This window comes from Cupressus sempervirens, chromosome 5, assembly GCF_028749045.1.
Source record: "Cupressus sempervirens isolate cs-2001-9-10 chromosome 5, ASM2874904v1, whole genome shotgun sequence".
Lineage (NCBI taxonomy): Eukaryota > Viridiplantae > Streptophyta > Pinopsida > Cupressales > Cupressaceae > Cupressus > Cupressus sempervirens.
This window is the reverse complement of record NC_143122.1, coordinates 922,720,787-922,742,963: the sequence shown is the minus strand read 5'-3', so window position 1 is coordinate 922,742,963 and position 22,177 is coordinate 922,720,787.

Below are 22,177 nucleotides of genomic sequence, written 5' to 3'. Positions count from 1 at the left end.
AAGAAAATTGTAGAGCAAGGGCACATAGATCACAAGTGAATGACATGAAAATGAAATCATAGAGCAAGGGCACAACATGCTAATGAAATTACAAAGAAAGGGCATGACATGACAACAAAATCATAGAGAAAGGGCATGACAAAAAAATGAAAAGATCACAATTGCACAACAACCAAATGTAGCAATCACAAGGGTGCCATGACAAAGTTCATACCTCTCCACCTCTTTCATGTGCACCTCTCTCTAAAAGTAAAAAAAAAGGAAAATGATTGTCATGTTTCTTTTTTTTTTTTATGCTCATGAGGGCATCACAATTATGATACAAATGTTGGTATTGCGATGTCATCAGGGACAATTGCAAAACAAAAAACATGAAAATGACCACATATTACATCGTTGTCATAAATTACCATCACAATTTGACCCCAAATGTTGTAGTGTGAGAGGTAACATTTCTTTCAACTACAATGTTGTGATCACCTTTTTGATTAATAATTTCTTTATTTTGCAGCTTCACAACTAAGGACTTCAAATTTGACTGAAACCCTATGATCTTGCAAAAACTTCATCTTAATCTTTGTTGCTTCTTCCCAACTATCCATCATATAATTCTTTTAACCTATACAATAACGTGATTATTTTTGTAATTGAATTTGACTTCATTTCACATCTTCATGACCATAGAGTTTAACTACCATTGATAGCATGCGATGATCCAATTTATACATTTTTTCTACTTCGCAACTTAAAATAAAAATTTAGCTAACTCCATGAGATGCTACAACAAGTTTAACTATTATCTTTTTGCATTGTCGTGACTAGAAAAGTATTAACTTCTTCCTTTGATCATCTTACTCATTCGATCTAACTTTCCTCGCAACCTCACAACTTAGGATCTTAACTCATCTGTTACCTTTGTGACAATGTGATGAACATTTTCTCCTTTATGACCTTAACCTCCAGTAAGTGTTAACTCCTTGTGAGCATATGATAACCAAAATTTGAATTTCTTGGGTTTCATTTCATAGCTTTGCAACTTGAAATTTTTGCCAACTCGCAACATAAACATCTTCAATGTATTTTAGTCTGAAAACATGTGATAACCATTTGAAGTTGACATTTTTCCTTTCATTGCAGTTTTGTAGCGTAACTCCTTAACTCATTTTGTAACCCTATGAAGCTATGCATATATGATCTCACTCTTTTGCAACCCTAACCTTAGGTTATGATTAACCACTTGTGACATTGCAAAAACTCTCAATTTGATCTTTATTAGATGACCAAGGATCCATTTCTAAAGAGAAATTGACTTTTCAACTAACCAATGGCATGCATTCCTTCTGTTGATTGAATTTTCCACTCATCCACATAGGTTGCTAATATAAATTGGTTTCTCTACATTCTGAGCTCAATCACTTGTGATATCTACCATTGAAATACAATTATTGCAAATCTTCATCCTCAAAATCCTTTTGAATCCTTACATGATGAATCATTGGATTTTACATACCTTCTTCTCATCAAGGAGATGCTTTTAACTAACCCACCAAACCCTAAATCACCCAACCTTTGATCAGAGTAATGCTTACATGCTTTGTCACATAGGTTATCTTGAAAGGGGATGATGAGAAGACAGGTTATCCTAGAGGAATTATAGACATAGATTCAAATTGGACATTGACTTGACTCCAACTTATAACCAAAAGGAATAGGACTGAAAAATGGGCAATAGGAGTCAAGGAACAAAACCATTGCAAGGCCTTTTCGTGAAAGGTTCTAGCAAACAACTTGGCTAAAATCTTATGGTCCTGAGCATAATCACTACAAAATATTTGAAATTTTTTAACATGATGAATAGTTTCTCCCTTACCATTGTAGTTCTTAAGATGAGGCATATTGGCTTGTCAAGGAATGAGAGTATGAATGATATTTTGAGACAAAGGACTTCCCATGTCACATGTAGGAATACTAAACTTGTGTTGAGTCAAGGATGCAAGTTGTTTTTGTAAAGATGACATAGTTTGAGCCAAACTGATAATTATTGAATCATTAGAGGAAATAGGAGGAATAGAAACATTAGAAACACTAGGTAAAGTGTATGAAGCTAGAGGAATGGAAGACACAACTAGAGGAACATTTGTAACTATAATTGGTAGATGATTAGAATAAGTAAGAGGAACATTATGATAAGAAGGTTGTGATGGAGGAAGGGAAACAAGTGGAACACTCATATGAATAGAGGGAACCAACATATTAAACAAAGAAGGAGTATAGGTAGGAATACTAGGTAAAGGATAAGAAGAAGGTTCTACACTAGTGACAGGAGGAATCAACCCTAAATCTTGAGCATCTTGACCTAAATGTTTAACAATTGAATGCACAAGGTGAGTAATACCACACAAGGGGTTAACACCTTGATCACTATCATGATGAACTTTCTTAAGAGCCTCTATAGCCCAAATAGAATCTTGATTATGGTTTTCTTGAATAAACTAATTATTAATTTTATCGAGTTCATTTGAAAGTTTTTGGACTTGTTTAGGAGGAACTCTCAAAGCATTATCCTCATCATGAGATGAGTGAGAAGATTTTTACTCCATAATAGGATTGGAATCATGAATAATCAAATTATCATCTAGAATCCTAAGGAAAGAAGAAGAAGACTTAGGATCAAAAGAACTGATAAGTCTATGACTTCGTCTAACTAGAATATTAGAAGTAGGAGAAGAAAAAATAAAGCTTATAAACAAATCCAATGCAAATTAACTAAACCATTAAAACATAAAGCATGAATATTTTTGTATTTTGAAAGAGATTTTGCAATTTCTTTTTGTATTTTTGCAATATAGATGCAAAAAATCTAATTAGCATGAAAGATTTACCATAAAAGACAAATCTAACACCAACAAGATAATATAAAAGGAAATCTAACAATAGAAAATACAATAGTGCATCTAATTATACAAAAGAAAAGAGGGTAAGTGTGTCAGGTTCACCAAAATGAATAGGATAAAAATGTGAATGGGGTATGAATATGTGTAGGTATGATGTAAGAGGGGGAATATAGGACCTATCATTAACCCAAATTCCATAAAGGAATTATCCAAATTGATTGATCACAAAGAAATGATCAATGCACAAATGAATCAAATGATGGAGAATATGAAGAAAGGAGGAAATCCTATAATCTACTATAGAAAGTATGTACTTGAAATCTTGAATGAATAGAACCAAAATACTAACCTCAAAGTAGGGAAAATCTAGAAAAGTTGATTTATGATGTTTGTGCACAATTTCAAGAAATTCTACAACTTGCTTTAGACTAGAAATGTAGAGATAAAGAAAACCCTAAAAACATTTTTCCTTCTGAGGTTAGGTTGACTCTGACCCAAATAGTGGGGCACAATCTTACCCCTTTATTTATGACCTTGATCTACACTACTCTGACAAAAATTCTATCTGTGGATCTCAAAATTTTTTTGACAAGGGTATCCAAATTTGCACTAATATTCATTTTCATGTACTTGTACCCACAAGGAAAATGGGTTTTGTGTTTGGATGGGGCTTTTGCCTTGTTTAAACCCTAGTTTGGAATCAATCTTGAAATGTACTTGAAATTGAAATATGTATAAAAAAGTAAATGGAACTATTCACCTTGCTTATGTTGAAATCCTTGTGGATGATTTGAATCCTGGAATCCACAAGTATGGATGCTCTAAATGAATGTAAAATGTCTCAAATAAATTAGATCTTCAAAACCAATCTCAAATGGACCTTACCATAGCAAGAGGATTGAATGAATGTGGATGGAGAAATCATCAACAAGAGGGCTCCATCGAGATTGAATTCTTCAATGGCTAACAATGGATCTCCTTGATGAATTGGATCTTGAATTGTTAAATGCTTGAATGCTTGATAATGGATCATCTAAAATGTCTTAGATTGATAACTCTTAAGGAGAAAATGAGAGAGAGGAAGGATTCCTTATATAGTGATCTAGGGCACAAACTTCTAGAGCAGTCAACATTGGAGAATTAAATCCTAATTAACCTTAACCCCTAGAAATGGACCTAGATTAAATGCAATTTAAGAGTTTACCATTCCAAAATCTAAAATAGATGACTTGAAAGTGGGAAAATGAAACCTTCTAAAGCTTGATACCCTGAAAACCTCTAGAACTTAAAATTTGGAGCTAGGGTCAGGGTTGAGGTTGACTCTTGCCTAGGTCATAGTTGAGGTCATCCTTGATGTAGGTTAGGGTCGAGGTCAACCTTGATCCATCAAGTTGTCATTGATCTAGAAAGTCAAAGTCTTCAATTTATGAGAGAAAGTTGTTAGAAAGAGGTTAGAAACATGGGGAGAGAATCATAATAGGGGGAAACAACAAAGTCCATGCAAAGACCTAATCATGCTGCTTGACATGACCCAAGACCACTTACTCAGAGGGATAAATTCTCTTATCATGGAAGTGCTTCCATTTTAAGATGATACACTTTAGAATCTACTTTTGAAGGTGATAGACATAAAAAAAGGATAAGATTACAAAATTGGATATGCTTATTTGAAGATGCTAAAATGATGGAAGGTGAATTTGTAAGAAGCTATGTTGGTAGGATATATGAAATTTTTACAAGAATCAAATCATATGATGGATCTAAGGAAGAAGATGAAATTAAATGGAAGATCTTGAAAACTCTGACACTACCATTCAAGAAAGTAGCACAGATGATTGAATTTTTGATACCTTGTACTGAGAAATTCACCAGGGAAACTTTTCTTCAAAGATTGGAAGTAGAAGAAGAATGTTTGAGATAATCAAGAAAATTTACAATAGTGGAGACAACTTTTTGTGCCTTACATGTTTGTCCATGTTTATCTAGAAGTACAAGCTCTCATGGAGATTGACATGCCCAAAATTTAGGGCAAAACACATGATTTTTTTCACAAGGTAAATTCAAGTGAGTTAACACACAAAAATGTAAAGCATCATTGAATACACTACAAAAGAGTAATAAAATGGTATAATTAGTATTCAAGTTACAAGATCTAGGTACATAGTTGAGTTCAAATTTTAACACATGAGGATGCAGAGTTAGTATTCCATCCCATTGCATGGGTCCAAATACCTAGGTCCTAATGCTACATGAACACCTAGTTCAAGTTGAATAAGGTGGTTTATTAAATTAAATTTTCATGTTTAATAAGGTGTGCCATCATATTTGAGTAATAATTGATTAATAATTTAAGCTATGTTAGGTTGGTTTGATACCTTTTACACTAGTTTTATTATACTAATACTTGATTTATGGTTATAATCACAATCCAATTTATAACTAATTGAAACACTAAATAATTATTAATAAAATATTTATGACCCCCATCTTATCTCCTAATCATAACTTGACTCATCCTATTATGTATCTAGTCAACTTGACTTATAACACTTTTGAACAATACATGAACACTTACCAACTCGATGACACCTTAGAACCAAAACATTAATAGCTATTAAAATTATAATTAATTATATATTTAATTTGAATATTATAATGTTTAAAAATAACTTACACACACACACACACACACACACACACACACACACACACACACACACACACACACACACACACACACACACACACACACACACACACACACACACACACAACACACACACACACACACACACACACACACACACACACACACACACACACACACACACACACACACACACACACACACACACACACATGCTTATACATAGGGGACATAAGTTACCACATTTTCCTTAATCTTATTTAACTCTATTACTTAACGTTGGACACTATTTTCCAAAACCCTTTATTAAATTTATTTAATTCAAATTTCTAAAATCATCTTAAAATTAAATTCCTAACATTATTACCTATGAGATAGATTAATAAACTAGTCATTAAATATTAAATCTCTAAGTATTTCCTAATGCTACTTCCATTCTAACCTTTCTATTTTAATCATGCAATAATACAATCACCTTTATTACTACTAACAAACTCTATTTAAAATAATAAATAATAAATTTGATTAAATCCTAAACATATTAACTAACTTCTAAATACCATTATCATAATACTAACCTACTCCTAACTAACTAACTAACCTTACTTTACACCCTAACTACCCCATGGCAACTTGGCCACTTGGCATACCCTTCTACCTAGGACATCGACAGCCTCCAATGTCCTTGTATGCTAACTCAAACCTAAAGATGCACTACCCAAGTTTAGCAAGTGATATCCCTCATTTGGTACACATGGGGTGTTAGCATGAATGCTAATGATACTACACTAGGGGAGTATCATAAGCATTGAGGGTATGTGCAGGATCATGGTGTGCCAAAAAGTGGCGATGTAAAAAAAAAAGAGTTTGAAGACACCTAAAAGCGCTTCAAAATCCGTTCTGACTTTTTTTTACCTATCCAGGAACCAAACCTGGAAGGTTAAGCCGAACCTTATCAGATATCCGATATCATATCGGATATCCGATTTGATATCGGATATCCGATTTTAAATCCAATATCCGACTAATAATTAAAATCATATAATAGTATGATATATTATTTAATATTATTATTATAATAATTATTATACTATAATATAATAATATTATTATAATTATTATTATACTATAATATAATAATATTATTATTATAATTATTATTATACTATAATATAATAATATTATTATAATTATTATTATACTATAATATAATAATATTATTATTATAATAATAATTATACTATAATATAATAATAATATTATCATAACATATTATATTATAATAATATAATATAATATTTTATATATTATAATATATAGTAATGTAATATAATATATATATAATATAATATAATATAATAATAAAAAGTAATATCTTATAATATAATATATAATAAAAAAGTATAATATATTATAAATTATAATAATATAGTATAATAATAATATTTTATATTATAATATATAGTAAATTAATATAATAAATATAAAATATAATATAAAAATATATAAAATGTAATATATATGTTATATTATATATATTATAATATCGGATATCAGATATCAGGTATGTTCCCCTCCCCCCCCACCCTGACTCATTTTTAACCTAAATTTAATAGATTTTAACAAGATTTTGTTTGTTTTAGTTGAATCTAGGGTTTTTTTGACAAAAATGGTTAAAATTTAGATTTTTTTTTAATATATATTACATTTTTCAATTCAATAGGAATGGCTGATCAAAATGATGACATTGAGGCAGTGAATAATATTCCTCGCAACCCACCACCAAACGATCTAGTATCCCCACAAAACCGTCCACCAAATGATCCTCTACCTCCTCAAAACCCTCCTCGAATCAAGGATTTGATAAATGAAAATCTCACTGAGTTGAGAGGTTTGCATAGAACATACAATAATGTACCTGCACTGGCTCCTATATTATCGACGTTAAACACCATAGTGGATAACATTGAAACTCTTACAAACCAACAAAATGCTGCTCTTCATTGGTGGGATGAAATGCACCAGATGTTTGATGATGGTTTGGATTATGATGAGGTCGTGGCCCTCAACATAACTAAAGACGATTTGGCAAGTCTTTTTGCTAACCCAAAAATGGGTATACTAGTTGACCCAAAAAAAACCAAACTATCGATTAAATGGTGCACAAATGATGCCATACGTGCAAATTTTTGGGACCGTTGGTGGATGGTCTTTGATATCCCTCCACATGGCAATTTAGACATACCATTTTATTTCCTTAAAAAATTATATGCAGAATTTGTGTTGAAACTTAAAGTGAACTATTGGAGCATGAAGCCCAACATGGGCTTAGGACTAGGAGCTCCTCAGGATAGACCCTCTTCCCAGCGGAAGAAAATTGGCACTTTTGTCCCCCCCCTGATATCTCCCCCCCTCCTTGAGTGCAGCATCCAGATATTATGGCAGAGGCTAGCTCTCAGACCATCAGAGCCATTCATAGGCTGAGTAGCCTAATGATATCTCAAGCTAGGTCAGTCTTGCCTCCTCGTGTTGATGATGTTGGTGCCAGTTCATCATCGGCTATCTCATCACACGTTTGTGAGCCTCACACTTGCATTACATGCAAGAATATTTTCCTGGGTCCCATAGGTGATCTTCTTGAGTATCATTTTGTATTAGACGAGGATACACCAGATGCACGTGCAGAGGCTACAGACCCTGATGCAAGAGAGGAGGGGAATGTAGAGGCATGGACTCCTTCGGTGTCGGTATGTGTATACATTTTTTTGTTATGACATATTTGATTTAAAGTTAATTTTTATAATAGAGTAATTTTAATGACCGAGGAGGAGCTCAGATAGATAGATGATGCTACACTCTCGGCCATTTCATTTGGCCTTGAGACATCTACGGTACATTATGTTGTGTTCACATTTCTTTTTTCTATTTGATATTGTAGCATATATGGTTGCTAATCTTTCTTTTATCTTGCAGATACCACTTGCCCCGGGGGGATAAAGTGCGAGGGGTGAGCCAGCATGCATTGACAAAGGAAAGGTAATTAGATGTTTTCTAATTGATTAAATATTGATGCATTCTTGTAAAATGTTTGTGGTAATCTCATTTAATTACATTATTTATTGTATATAGGGTGTGGCTACTGGCGATGAGCCTGTACAGATTTAGCATCCTAGATCATCAGGGATTTTCATTCGCACAGAGAGCCCCATTGTATGTATAAGTATCATTTATTTTTTATTTTTTTAATTGATGCAGAGGAAAGTATGATTTTTGTTCTATACAATTTCTATGATTTTTTCTGTACCAATAATGATTCATGTCTTGCATATGTTCATTACAACTTAAATAGGCTTATATGCACCTATCCAACCGACCAAGTCGGTTACAAAGGTTTATTTAATCAAACAAATACCAAATTACTACTTTCCCTCCAAAACTAATATGACCGTTTGAATTTGAAATTAAAATTTCAAACTATAGTTTTTATGCATTCCCTAACTTTCTAAACTATTCCATTGACTCAAAATTGGTCATATGGATTTATTAAATGCAACTAAGTAAATTTCCAGAAAATTGAAGTTTTTATTATTTTTTCTCCAAACCACCATACACTTTGATCTCCCCCTTTCAACTGAGATCACATATGACATATATAAAGGTCTACATGACCGTTGGAACAACCATATAGGCGTTCCCAGCCATAAAACAAACAAACAACCACTTTTTTCTAATACTGTTTAGACTCTAAATACCCTATTCTAAGGCCTTTTGGTCCCATGGAGTCACTTGGTTTATAACCACACCAAAATGATTGTGGGCCTTACATGTGCCTTTATTACAAAACATAGACCAACTTGTAAAATATGGACCAAACCTTTATTCCAACTTCCTAATCTACTTGAATCCTCGCTTTCATGGGGTGGCAAGGTGTCCGGCAACAGAGATACTTGTTCCCCCTTGCCACATAGGTTAGGTGCCCTGCACCACCTTTCCTCTCTCTCATTCTGAACACTAGTCCACCAAGTGAGTGATGTTCCTCTCAGTCTTGTTGTTTCTACTTTTACCTTCTTATCTGCCTCTATGTCTTCAAGATCAAAGTAGTTCTCAAGGGCCTCTATCCACCCTAGCACTTCTTCACTATCCATTTTACCCTGGTATATTGGAAAATCAATATGGTTCTTCCCACCATTACCTTGTACTGCCTTAATGATTCTCATAAATCTCCTTTCTTCAGGATCATCTGTTGTCTCATGCTCTTGCCTTGTATTACCAACCTCTTCTTCTTCATGGTTCTCTCCATGATTTCTTCCTCTAACCTCTTCTCCTCTAGGTTCTTGCCTTTCCTTTTCTAAGGATTCTATCCTTGCAATAAGCTTCAGCCTCTCTCTTCTCATCTGTCTTTCTTCCCTCACTCTAGATGCTTCAAGTTCTCTCCTCTCTCTTTTCTCTTTTGCCAACTCTTCTCTCAATTCTTCAAGTTCTCTAGCCATTTGATTTTTAGGAGGCATTTTCACAACAAGTTTTCTTCCTTCCCAAGGGCCAACTCATTGATTCTCTTTCTTTCCTCACCAAGAAATCTCTGGACACCACTTATGTACCTTTCAACTCTGGGACACACAAGGAGGAATTAGACACAGCAAGGCTTCAACAAAGGGACCAACACACTAAGGATTTTCAAGATTATAGGTCTTGGTCACACTCCTAAACACCCAAACTTCAAAACCCTCCTTAAAATGGCTTAAAAACCAGGGCCTGCTTGTTCAAACCCCAAAACTCAATTCTAGAATGTTTTGACTTGTCTAATGACAAGATATGATCATGACAACCTACATGAACCTATCAAATGACACATCTACCATATGAAATCCTAAAATCCTATCTCATGCCCAATTACAAATTTCTTCCACATATGAGTCCAACATTATAACTTTGTATGCTTCCATGAGCCATAATTGGTGCAAGGATTGCCCAATTGACTTCAAGAGATGTTCCATGACCTCTGTAATGCCTTGGATCTTCAATGTTCCCCTGATGAGCATGGGATGCTCTTGCATCACTTATCTTCATAAATAAATTCAAAACTAATTTCCATGATATTAAAAACTACTATTTTGTATCTCATAGGAGACTCCTAGTGCACATGAGGTTTGACGAGACAGTTATGTAGATTTGATAACGCGACCACTCACTCCTGAGGAGGAGCCTACAATAGTAAGTTGTAGTTTGAATTCATGATTAAATATGTTATAAATTTAGCATGCTATGAATTATAATGTTATAGTTTAAATTGTAGATTCATCTAAAAAAGGCATTTGAACATATACAGGCCACAATCACAGAGGTACCAGCATTGCTGAGGGCATACGAGAGGACTCTTGACCGGCACAGGAGGTTGACGAGAGAGGTATTTATTATAAAATTTTGATAGTATTAATCTCCAATATGGAAAAGATCATTATGCATTTGAGTAATTCAATGTTAGATACGTAGAATCATATAAATTTAGTAGTCTAACTTTGGGTTTTTCTTTTTTGTTTATGTAGGAGGCATCTGATCCACCTAGTGCAGCAAAGAGGCTACATTTTGATCATCCACCAGCACCCTAGGATAGTATAGTTTTCGTAGGATGCATCATGAGACATTTTGAGATGGCATATGCCACATTGTATATAGAAACATTGATATTATACACATTCTGATGGCAGGATCAGCCACATTTTGTATATCGATCTATGTATTTTGATATATATATATATATTTGAGTACTTTGTCTATGGATACATGATCTTTGATATATATTTGTGTAAAATTTTGTCTATGGATACATGTATTTTGATATATATTTTTATCATTTACGTGCACAATGATATACATATTAATTTAGTATCTAGTATTGTTCAATTTATCGTGGATCATGTGTCATGCCCTAAATTTTACTAGTAAAAACACAACAATTTTTTTTTTTTTTCGCTCATGAAGTTGCATAAGAAATTACATATTGTAAAACAAGGTTATCATTGAATACGAGTTCAAGTCTCATGTGAATAGTGTGAAGGTGTTAACATTTTAGTCACAGGTGGTTTTCAAATAGATTGGATGACAGTCTAGTTCAAGTTAGCATCACGAGTCAAACGAGCAAGTTCAAGATACAACACTCATAAATTAGTGAGGTAATTCATATCCTAACAAGCCTCTGATACTAATATTCTATTAGGGTCTGTCAGTTGTATCATATGGACTAGGTCGTGATTCTAGCATGTAAGGGAAGGGGATCAGAATTACTTATTATCCTCATTACCAATGTACACACATTCATTAATCCTTACAATATATATTAATGTGACAATTAGTATATTACTATATCCTCATTATCTATCAACATTGCTTCCTCACCAAATTATTGAGTGCACAACAAGATTGTAAGAAATCTACTAAGTTTTAAATTTATACAATCAATGGTATCACATAACATCTAACAGTTATGAACTTGTCTCCTCTAACAGTTCATTGATAGCCCTCACAAGCTCTGAGTTATGACCCTCGAAGGATCGACCTCAAAATGCACTTAGAGCACCTTGAAGACTCCTCGGTACGGGGTGGCCGCAAATGATGGATGGTCTTCGTGGCTAGAAAAAAGGTGTGACTAGGGTTCTCCTTCTCATTTGGAGCTAATGGGACTGATGATTCAATGCCAAGATCAGCGGTTTCAAAGTTACGCTGTGGTGCACCTATGAACTGAGGCACACTGCGAGTTTTGGCATTGAGCGAGATCATTGTGTTGAATCCAAACGGAATGTGATCTCTCAAAAATGAGATAGGTTGTTTTAGGCCTCAGGATCACTGTCCTGTAGCATTTGACATTTTGTCGATAGTCCTCACAAGCTCTGAGTTATTAACCTCGAAGGATCGACCTCAAAATGCACTTAGAGCACCTTGAAGACTCCTCGGTACAGGGTGGCCGCAAATGATGGATGGTCTTCGTGGCTAGAACAAGGGTTTAACTAGGGTTCAACCACCCATCCGAAGCTAATGGTACTGACGATTCGATGCCAAGATCAACGGTTTCAAAGTTACGCTGTGGTGCACCTATGAACTGAGGCACACTACGAGTTTTGGCATCGAGCGAGATCACTGTGCTGAATCCAAATGGAATGTGATCTCTTGAAAATGAGATAGGTTATTTTAGGCCTCAAGATCACTGTCCTGTAGCATTTGATAGTTCATCGATATCCCTCACGAGCTCTAAATTATGACCCTCGAAAGATCGACCTCAAAATGCACTTAGAGCACCTTGGAGACTCCTCGGTACGGGGTGGCCGCAAATGATGGATGGTCTTTGTGGCCATAACAAGGGTGTGACTAGGGTTCAAATACCCATCCAGAGCTAATGGCACTGACGATTCGATGCCAAGATCAGCGGTTTCAAAGTTACGATGTGGTGCACCTATGAACTGAGGCACACTGCGAGTTTTGGCATCGAGCGAGATCATTGTGCTGAATCCAAATGGAATGTGATCTCTCAAAAATGAGATAGGTTATTTTAGGCCTCAGGATCATCATCCTGTAGCATTTGACAGTTCATCAATAGCCCTCATGAGCTCTGAGTTATGACCCTCGAAAGATCAACCTCCAAATGCACTTAGAGCACCTTGGAGACTCCTCGGTACGGGGTGGCCGCAAATGATGGATGATTGTTTGAAGACTACTCCATGTGTCACTATCTTTCTTGGAAAAAAAATTGCTTTTGAACATCAAGCTTGTAATATTATCAATTATTGTCAAACTTTTTCAACCAAGTCAAAATGTCAAATGCAAATATTTGTTTGCATTTTTTGCTAAGGGGAGTTTCATAAATTGACTTTGATTTTCTATGTCTCTAGTGCTTGAACATACTTAAAATGGCTCTTTGGTCTTAGAGCTATTGGTATTTTCTAACTTCATGGTCTATGATATGCATACTAAGAATTTCTTTCACTAAATGGTTTCCTTGATCTATTGACTACACTTAAATTTGTTCACTTGTCATCTCTCTTTCTATATGTTCAATACAAAGAGCTAGAAGAGACAAATAATCTTTCTTACCTTCATCTCTCTAAGCACATGATAGAAATCAATTCTAAACTTGGGAAAAGGTTAGAGGAGAATATTGCATTCTTAAATTAATCTCCCTTAAGACCTTTACATACACACGGGGCATTCTTAAATTAATCTCCATGGAAGAAAATTTCATAAAACTAAAGATTCCATAGTGTTGAAACATAAAATCCAAGATCACATTTATGATGGGATTGTTGATACCTCTAATGACTCATCCACTCATAGCCTTCATATCCAACTTCATATCATGTCAGTATGCATGTGCTATCTTTCTTATTGGCTTTAATTGCTTATCCTACATGCTATCTTCTTTCATGGATTTTATGGCTTATCCCAAATGTGCTTCATACAACTTTTCAATATGAAAGTCTTTCAAAACATTATACAATATTATGACTCTTTATGCTTTCAAATGCTATGATTGGTTGTAAAATGGAAGAGATCAAGTATTCTAATTGTTCATCCGTACTTTATGGATTTTTCTTATTTGATTAGTTTGATAAAAATAGTTTTAATAATCATAATGTCAGCTTTATGTCAAATAAGGAAAAAACCAAATTTGTAATAAGATATTCGCATGCAATTATCTTTCATATAGTTATAAATGCTCTTAAAATTGTCGTTATAGCCTTGTATCACATGTAAATATGATTTGGAAGAACTTGTTCAATATCTTGCTCTTATAATTCCTTACAAAGAACCTACCAAAATACAAAAACCATATACAAAAAACTACACATTTTACATCATAATACATCATAAATTTTAGAAATTCTCCCCAATACCACCCCCCTCCAACTCTTCATGATGTACCTACATTCCAATATCATACAAAAATTAGTAACTTATTGTATTAAACAAGATAATCATCAATTCATTAAATCATTATGAAGAAAATAACATAAGAAGTATATATACCTAGTCAAGTATTCCAATAGGGTCCTCTCTCTGTTTTAGGGTCTCCAAAAAGGCTTCATGATCAGCATTAGCAATAGTAAAAAGTTCTTTTACTTTTGGTCTTCCTTGATGCTTCAATAACTTTACATTTGTTGCTATAATAAGATGCGAATATATGAGAATTACTTTGTGCTTTTGATAGTCTTCGAATGCAGGAATTCCATTCCTTCTAAGCATGTATGTTCGCAGCCATGTTCCAGCAACAACCACTGAACCAGTAGGATACGTGAATCCATCATCATCTATGATCGGTTGTGTAAGTTTTTGTTTTCCTCTTACACAACGTGCTCACCAATAATCAGATTTCTCATCATTCCCTTGTGGTGCAACCAATACAAAGACATGTCCTGGCTGAAGTAGATCTGATAGATGATTATGCTCAAGTGAACTTTCCATGTCATCATTTTTGATAGAGGGTATGATAGACAATGGAGTAAGATAATGTGGAGCCCATGTGTCCACTCACTCACTTGACTCACAGTGATCCCAATCACACTGAAAACAAGTACGACAAAAACAACCTAGTTGTCGTGTCCAAATGGTCCATGTACTAGAATTAGAGCTCCAAAATGAATGCATTTTTGATGAGTTTGTCACTATAGCAAAATCTGATCTATCACCTATGGACCCTTCCTCAACCAACCAAAAGAACCTGCATACCACTGAATTAAGAGTTCCCCCCTATGATAATGCTAAACTACACCAATCAACAATGCTACGAGCATCAAGAAGCTCTGTTGTTGAAATCTTCAGTTGCTCCTTAACTAGAGCTCTCTTCACACATGCCCCTGCTCCATCATGTTCCCCTTTTCCATGGTCGGACTAAAAAAAACTCCAAATATGAGGTACCCATCTCTCTACGTGCATCCTACACAACCAATAAAACATGCGAGCATTCTTGAATTGACCTGTACAGTTATCTGACCAAATGATATGTCTATCCATAGCAATTGCATGCTCGTGTAAGAAATAAAAAAAATTCTCAAAACAATGTTGCACAAACTCGTGAGAGTGAGATCTATCATCACTCATATAAAAATGATACTCTCTAATAATCTTTCGATTATCTTCCGCACTATCAGGGGCATGTCTATATGTTATGTGAACAAAAATTGCAATCTAAATAGAGTTGTAATACTGAGATGGTGTCTCATTTTGAGGTTGCAATGTGTAGTTCTCAGCAAAATCAAAAACTGATATAATAGTACCAATGGGAAAAGTCTCCTTACACGTTCTAAATTGTTGATCCAACCACTGAGACCTGTGACTATGTCTTGCATACTTGTAAAAAAAATTTGCCTTGAAATCTGAAATAAAATTAGCCACATTGATATCTTTTCCAACCAATTCACATCTAGAGCTCTCACTCCCACTCTTCAATGTGTATTTCACCATTTCATAGACCCTTTTTTTCACTATTATCTTTCCAAGATCTTGTTCACACCCCTCATGGAAACATGTGTCAAACTTGGATAAGCCACCACATTCTGAACACTTCTCATTTAAGCAAACATTTTTATAAAAGGAACAACCATCAACTCTATGACATAAGAGTTGATCTAACAAGTCTCTTGATGATTTTGGAAGCCCACTAGCCCCACAATCCTCCAACATTTCTTTACTATGAAAAGTAGAACGGATGGAGCATAATAGTTCATGGTGTATAGAAAACTCAACATGATATTTGCAACAACATGTATTTCAAATTTTGAGTGGCACACAATAAAATGGCTTCAAAGATTCAAAAGCCCTTTGTGATATATGAACACTTGGATGACTCTCTCTAAATTGTTTGAACAACATAGTTTGACTTACCTCCAAATAGTGTTTAGGATGTGGCATGTGGTCTCTGATGCCAATTCTCAACTTTAAGACATCTTTAGCATTGGGTGATACTCGTGAGTTAGAGTGCCAAAATTGTATAATTTCTTCCTTCACATCGTCGGATAGCTTCTTATCAAAATGTGGAAGTCTCCCACCAAATGCCCATGTTTCATTTTGAAGAGGATCATCAATTTTCTCTCGTCGACTAAGTGCTCTTCTCAAAGTAGTACGATTTAGATTCAAATCAATACAAGTTTGTCTCATATATCTACCCTTTCTCAAATGATGACTTACCAAAGAGGTTGTAATAACCTTTCGAGCAGCTCTATTATCCTTCTCTCTGCTATTTTTCCCAACGCTATTGAGAGCACTGAAAAGATTCTTCACAATAATGGCATTTCTTTCCAACTTTTTATTGACACGAATTTTCAGTTTGGAAAGCATAGGTCTCATCTTTTGCATCTTTAATAAGTGCATGAAAAGCTGACATTGCTCTACCACTGTCTTGTTGCCGAAAAACATCTGATATAGTCTTGAAGCCCATAACCGAATGGTTCTTTCTGATTTTTTTCCTTCCAAACTAGTCATAATCGTTTCATCAATTTCAATTATCCATTTTGGTGTTTTAGAACCTTCATGTCGATTATAATTAGGAGATATGTAAGGTTCTTGTGCATTAAGTTCCTGTGCATTATCATCTTCGACATGGTCAATTATGCAATTTGGATTATGACTTGGTGGCATTTCTTCTTCAAAATTTTCAATCTCTACATTTTCAATTTTCACATTATCATTTTCAATAGGTACATTTTCATTCCCCAACTGTACATTTTCATTATCTGACTCTATGATTTCACCTTCTATTAATTCATCGTCAACTTGATTGATATTTAACATACCTTGTCTTTTTTTTTCGGTGTTTCATTTTGTCCTTTTCCCTATATGCTGCAATGTCTTCACTGGATATCTTCTTTTTACATTTATTCTTTCGACGACTGTTGCTCCCCATTCAGATGACAAATTCGAACACCTAAGGTTATATTTTTGAATTCTTTTCGATTGGTTGGGCCCCAAAACACGACTTTTTACAAATCCCGTGAAAAAAGAGGTAAAAAAGTAATGTTGTCGGGTCTGTAGGGACAGTCAAATATTTGAAATTAATGCCAGTATAATAGGATATTCGATATAGGAAGAGGACTTTTGGGGAGAAAACTTGCTAAGGTTTCCCTCCTTTGCCACAATAATATTAATATTATGAAAATATTTGGAGGCAAACGACTTTAATTTATAACTAAGTTAATAGTATATTAGTATTATTATAAAATATCAATAATATTAATATAAAATAGTATTAATATACCTATAGTATCAATATTATTATTATACATATAATAGTATTAATATTATTAATATAGATATAATAGTGTAAATATATAGTGTTTATTTATATTAAGCTACAATATATAGTATTAATATATATTATTATTACAGCTATAATAGTATTATTATTATTACTATTAATATAATAATATTAATATTTAGTGTTTATTTATATTATAATTATTATCCTAAAATAGTATAAATAGTATATCCTAAAATATTACATTATATATACTAAAATATTACGTTATTATATAGATATATTAATAATATATATATTAATATAATAATATTTATAATATATATTATATTTAATAAAAATATTACGTTGTTATATATATTATATTATTATACATATTAATATAATAATATATAATACAAAGAGGGTCGTCATTTAATGCGTCAAAGGGGGTCATAGGTCACCCTATGACCCCGTTTGACCCATATGAATGACTCAACTATGTCCTTAGGGGTCCTAGGACCCCTAGGGACATACATCGTCGTTTAATGGATCAAAGGGGGTCATAGGTCACCCTATGACCCCCTTTGACTCATATGAATGATTCAAATATGTCCCTAGGGGTCCTAGGACCCCTAGGGACATATGTCGTCCTTTAATGGGTCAAAGAGGGTCATAGGTCAGACTATGACCCCCTTTGACCCATATTACCCATTCGAATATGTCCCTTGGGGTCCGAGGACCCCTAGTGACATATGTTGTTGTTTAATGGGTCAAAGAGGGTCATAGGTCACCCTATGACCCCCTTTGACCCATAATACCCATTTGAATATGTCCCTAGGGGTCCTAGGACCCCTAGAGACATATGTCGTCGTTTAATGGATCAAAGGGGGTCATAGGTTACCCTATGACCCCCTTTGACCCATATTACCCATTCAAATATGTCCCTAGGGGTCCTAGGACCCCTAGCGACATATCTCGTCGTTTAATGGGTCAGAGAGCGTCATAGGTCACCCTATGACCCCCTTTAACCCATATTACCCATTCGAATATGTCCCTAGGGGTCCTAGGACCCCTAGAGACATATATCATTGTTTAATGGGTCAAAGAGGGTCATAGGTCACCCTATGACCCCCTTTGACCCATATTACCCATTCGAATATGTCCCTAGGGGTCCTAGGACCCCTAGAGACATATATCGTCGTTTAATGGGTCGAAGAGGGTCATAGGTCACCCTATGACCCCCTTTGACCCATATTAACCATTCAAATATGTCCCTAGGGGTCCTAGGACCCCTAGAGACATATGTCGTCATTTAATGGGTCAAGAGGGTCATAGGTCACCCTATGACCTCCTTTGACCCATATGTACAATTCCAATATGTCCCTAGGGGTCCTAGGACCCCTAGAGACATATGCCTTCATTTAAAGGGTCAAACAGGGTCATAGGTTACCCTATGACCCCATTTGACCCATGTTACCCATTCGAATATGTCCCTAGGGGTCCTAGGAGCCATAGGAACATATGTTGTCGTTTAATGCATCAAAGGGGGTCATAGGTCACCCTATGACCCCCTTTGACTCACATGAATGATTCAAATATGTCCCTAGGGGTCCGAGGACCCCTAGGGAGATATGTTGTCATTTAATAGGTCAAAGGGGGTCATAGGTCACCCTATGACCCCCTTTGACCCATATGAACGATTGGAATATGTCCCTAGGGTCCTAGGACCCCTAGGGACATATGTCATCGTTTAATGGGTCAAAGAGGGTCATAGGTCACCCTATGACCCCATTTGACCCATATTACCCATTCGAATATGTCCCTTGGGGTCCGAGGACCCCTAGGGACATATGTCATCGTTTAATGGGTCAAAGAGGGTCATAGGTCACCCTATGACCCCCTTTGACCCATAATACCCATTCGAATATGTCCCTAGGAGTCCTAGGACCCCTAAAGACATATGTAGTCGTTTAATGGCTCAAAGGGGGTCATAAGTCACCCTATGACCCCCTTTGACCCATATTACCCATTCGAATATGTCCCTAGGGGTCCTAGGACCCCTAGCGACATATCTCATCATTTAATGGGTCAGAGAGGGTCATAGGTCACCCCATGACCCCCTTTGACCCATATTACCCATTCGAATATGTCCCTAGGGGTCCTAGGACCACTAGAGACATATATCATCGTTTAATGGGTCAAAGAGGGTCATAAGTCTCCTTATGACCCCCTTTTACCCATATGTACGATTCGAATATGTCCCTAGGGGTGCTAGGACCCCTAGAGACATATCATCGTTTAATGGGTCAAAGAGGGCTATAGGTCACCCTATGACCCCCTTTGACCCATATGTACGATTCGAATATGTCTTTAGGGGTCCTAGGACCCCTAGAGACATATGTCGTCATTTAAAGGGTCAAAGAGGGTAATAGGTTACCCTATGACCCTATTTGATGCATATTACCCATTCGAATATGTCCCTAGGGGTCCTAGGACCCCTAGGGACATATGTCATCATTTAATGCATCAAAGGGGGTCATAGGTCACCCTATGACCCCCTCTGACTCATATGAACGATTCAAATATGTCCCTAGGGGTCCTAGGACCCCTAGAGACATATGTTGTCGTTTAATGGGTCAAAGGGGGTCATGGGTCACCCTATGACCCCCTTTGACCCATATGAACGTTTAGAATATGTCCCTAGGGGTCCTAGGACCCTTAGGGACATATGTCGTCATTTAATGGGTCAAAGAGGGTCATAGGTCACCCTATGACCCCATTTGACCCATATTACCCATTCGAATATGTCCCTTGGTGTCCAAGGACCCCTAAGGACATATGTCATCGTTTAATGGGTCAAAGAGGGTCATAGGATGACCTATGATCCCCTTTGACCCATATTACCCATTCAAATATTTCCCTAGGGGTCCTAGGACCCTTAGAGACATATATCGTCGTTTAATGGGTCAAGAGGGTCATAGGTCATCCTATGACCCCCTTTGACCCATATGAATATTCGAATATGTTCCTACGGGTCCTAGGACCCCTAGAGACATATGTCATCATTTAATGGGTCAAAGAGGGTCATAGGTTACCTTATGACCCCATTTGACTCATATTACCCATTCGAATATATCCCTAAGGGTCCTAGGACCCCTAAAGACATATGCCATCGTTTAATGGGTCAAAAGGGGTCATAGGTCACCCTAAGACCTCGTTTAACTCATATGAACGATTCAAATATGTCCCTAGAGGTCTTAGGACCCTTAGGGACATATGTCATCATTTAATGAGTCAAAGGGGGTCATAGGTCACCCTATGACCCCCTTTGACCCATATGAACGATTCGAATATGTCCCTAGGGTCCTAAGACCCCTAGGGACATATGTCATTGTTTAATGGGTCAAAGAGGGTCATAGGTAACCCTATGACCCCCTTTGACCCATATTACCCATTCGAATATGTCCCTTGGGGTCCAAGGACCCCTAGGGACATATGTCATCGTTTAATGGGTCAAAGAGGGTTATAGGTCACCCTATGACCCCCTTTGACCCATATTACCCATTCGAATATGTCCCTAGGGGTCTTAGGACCCCTAGAGACATATATCGTCATTTAATGGGTCAAGAGGGTCATAGGTCACGTTATGAGCCTCTTTGACCCATATGAACGATTCAAATATATCCCTAGGGGTCTTAGGACCTCTAGAGACATATGTCATCGTTTAATGGATCAAATAGGGTCATAGGTTACCCTATGACCCCATTTGACCCATATTACCCATTCGAATATGTCCCTAGGGGTCCTAGGACCCCTAGGGACATATGTCGTCTTTTAATGGGTCAAATGGGGTCATAGGTCACCCTATGACCCCCTTTGACCCATATGAACAATTCGAATATGTCCTTAGGGTCCTAGGACCCCTAGGGACATATGTCGTCGTTTAATGGGTCAAAGAAGGTCATAAGTCACCCAATGACCCCCTTTGACCCATATTATCTATTCGAATATGTCTCCTGGGGTCCAAGGACCCCTAGGGACATATTTCATCGTTTAATGGGTCAAATAGGGTCATAGGTCACCCTATGACCCCCTTTGACCCATATTACCCATTCGAATATGTCTGTAGGAGTTCTAGGACCCCTAGAGACATATATCGGCGTTTAATGGGTCAAGAGGTGACCTATGACCCCCTTTGACCCATATTACCCATTCGAATATGTCCCTAGAGGTCTTAGGACCCCTAGGGACATATGTCGTCATTTAATAGGTCAAAGGGGGTCATATGTCACCCTATGACCCCCTTTGACCCATATGAATGATTCAACTATGTCCCTAGGGGTCCTAGGACCCCGAGGGACATATGTCATCATTTAATGGGTCAAAGGGGGTCATAGGTCACCCTATCACCCCCTT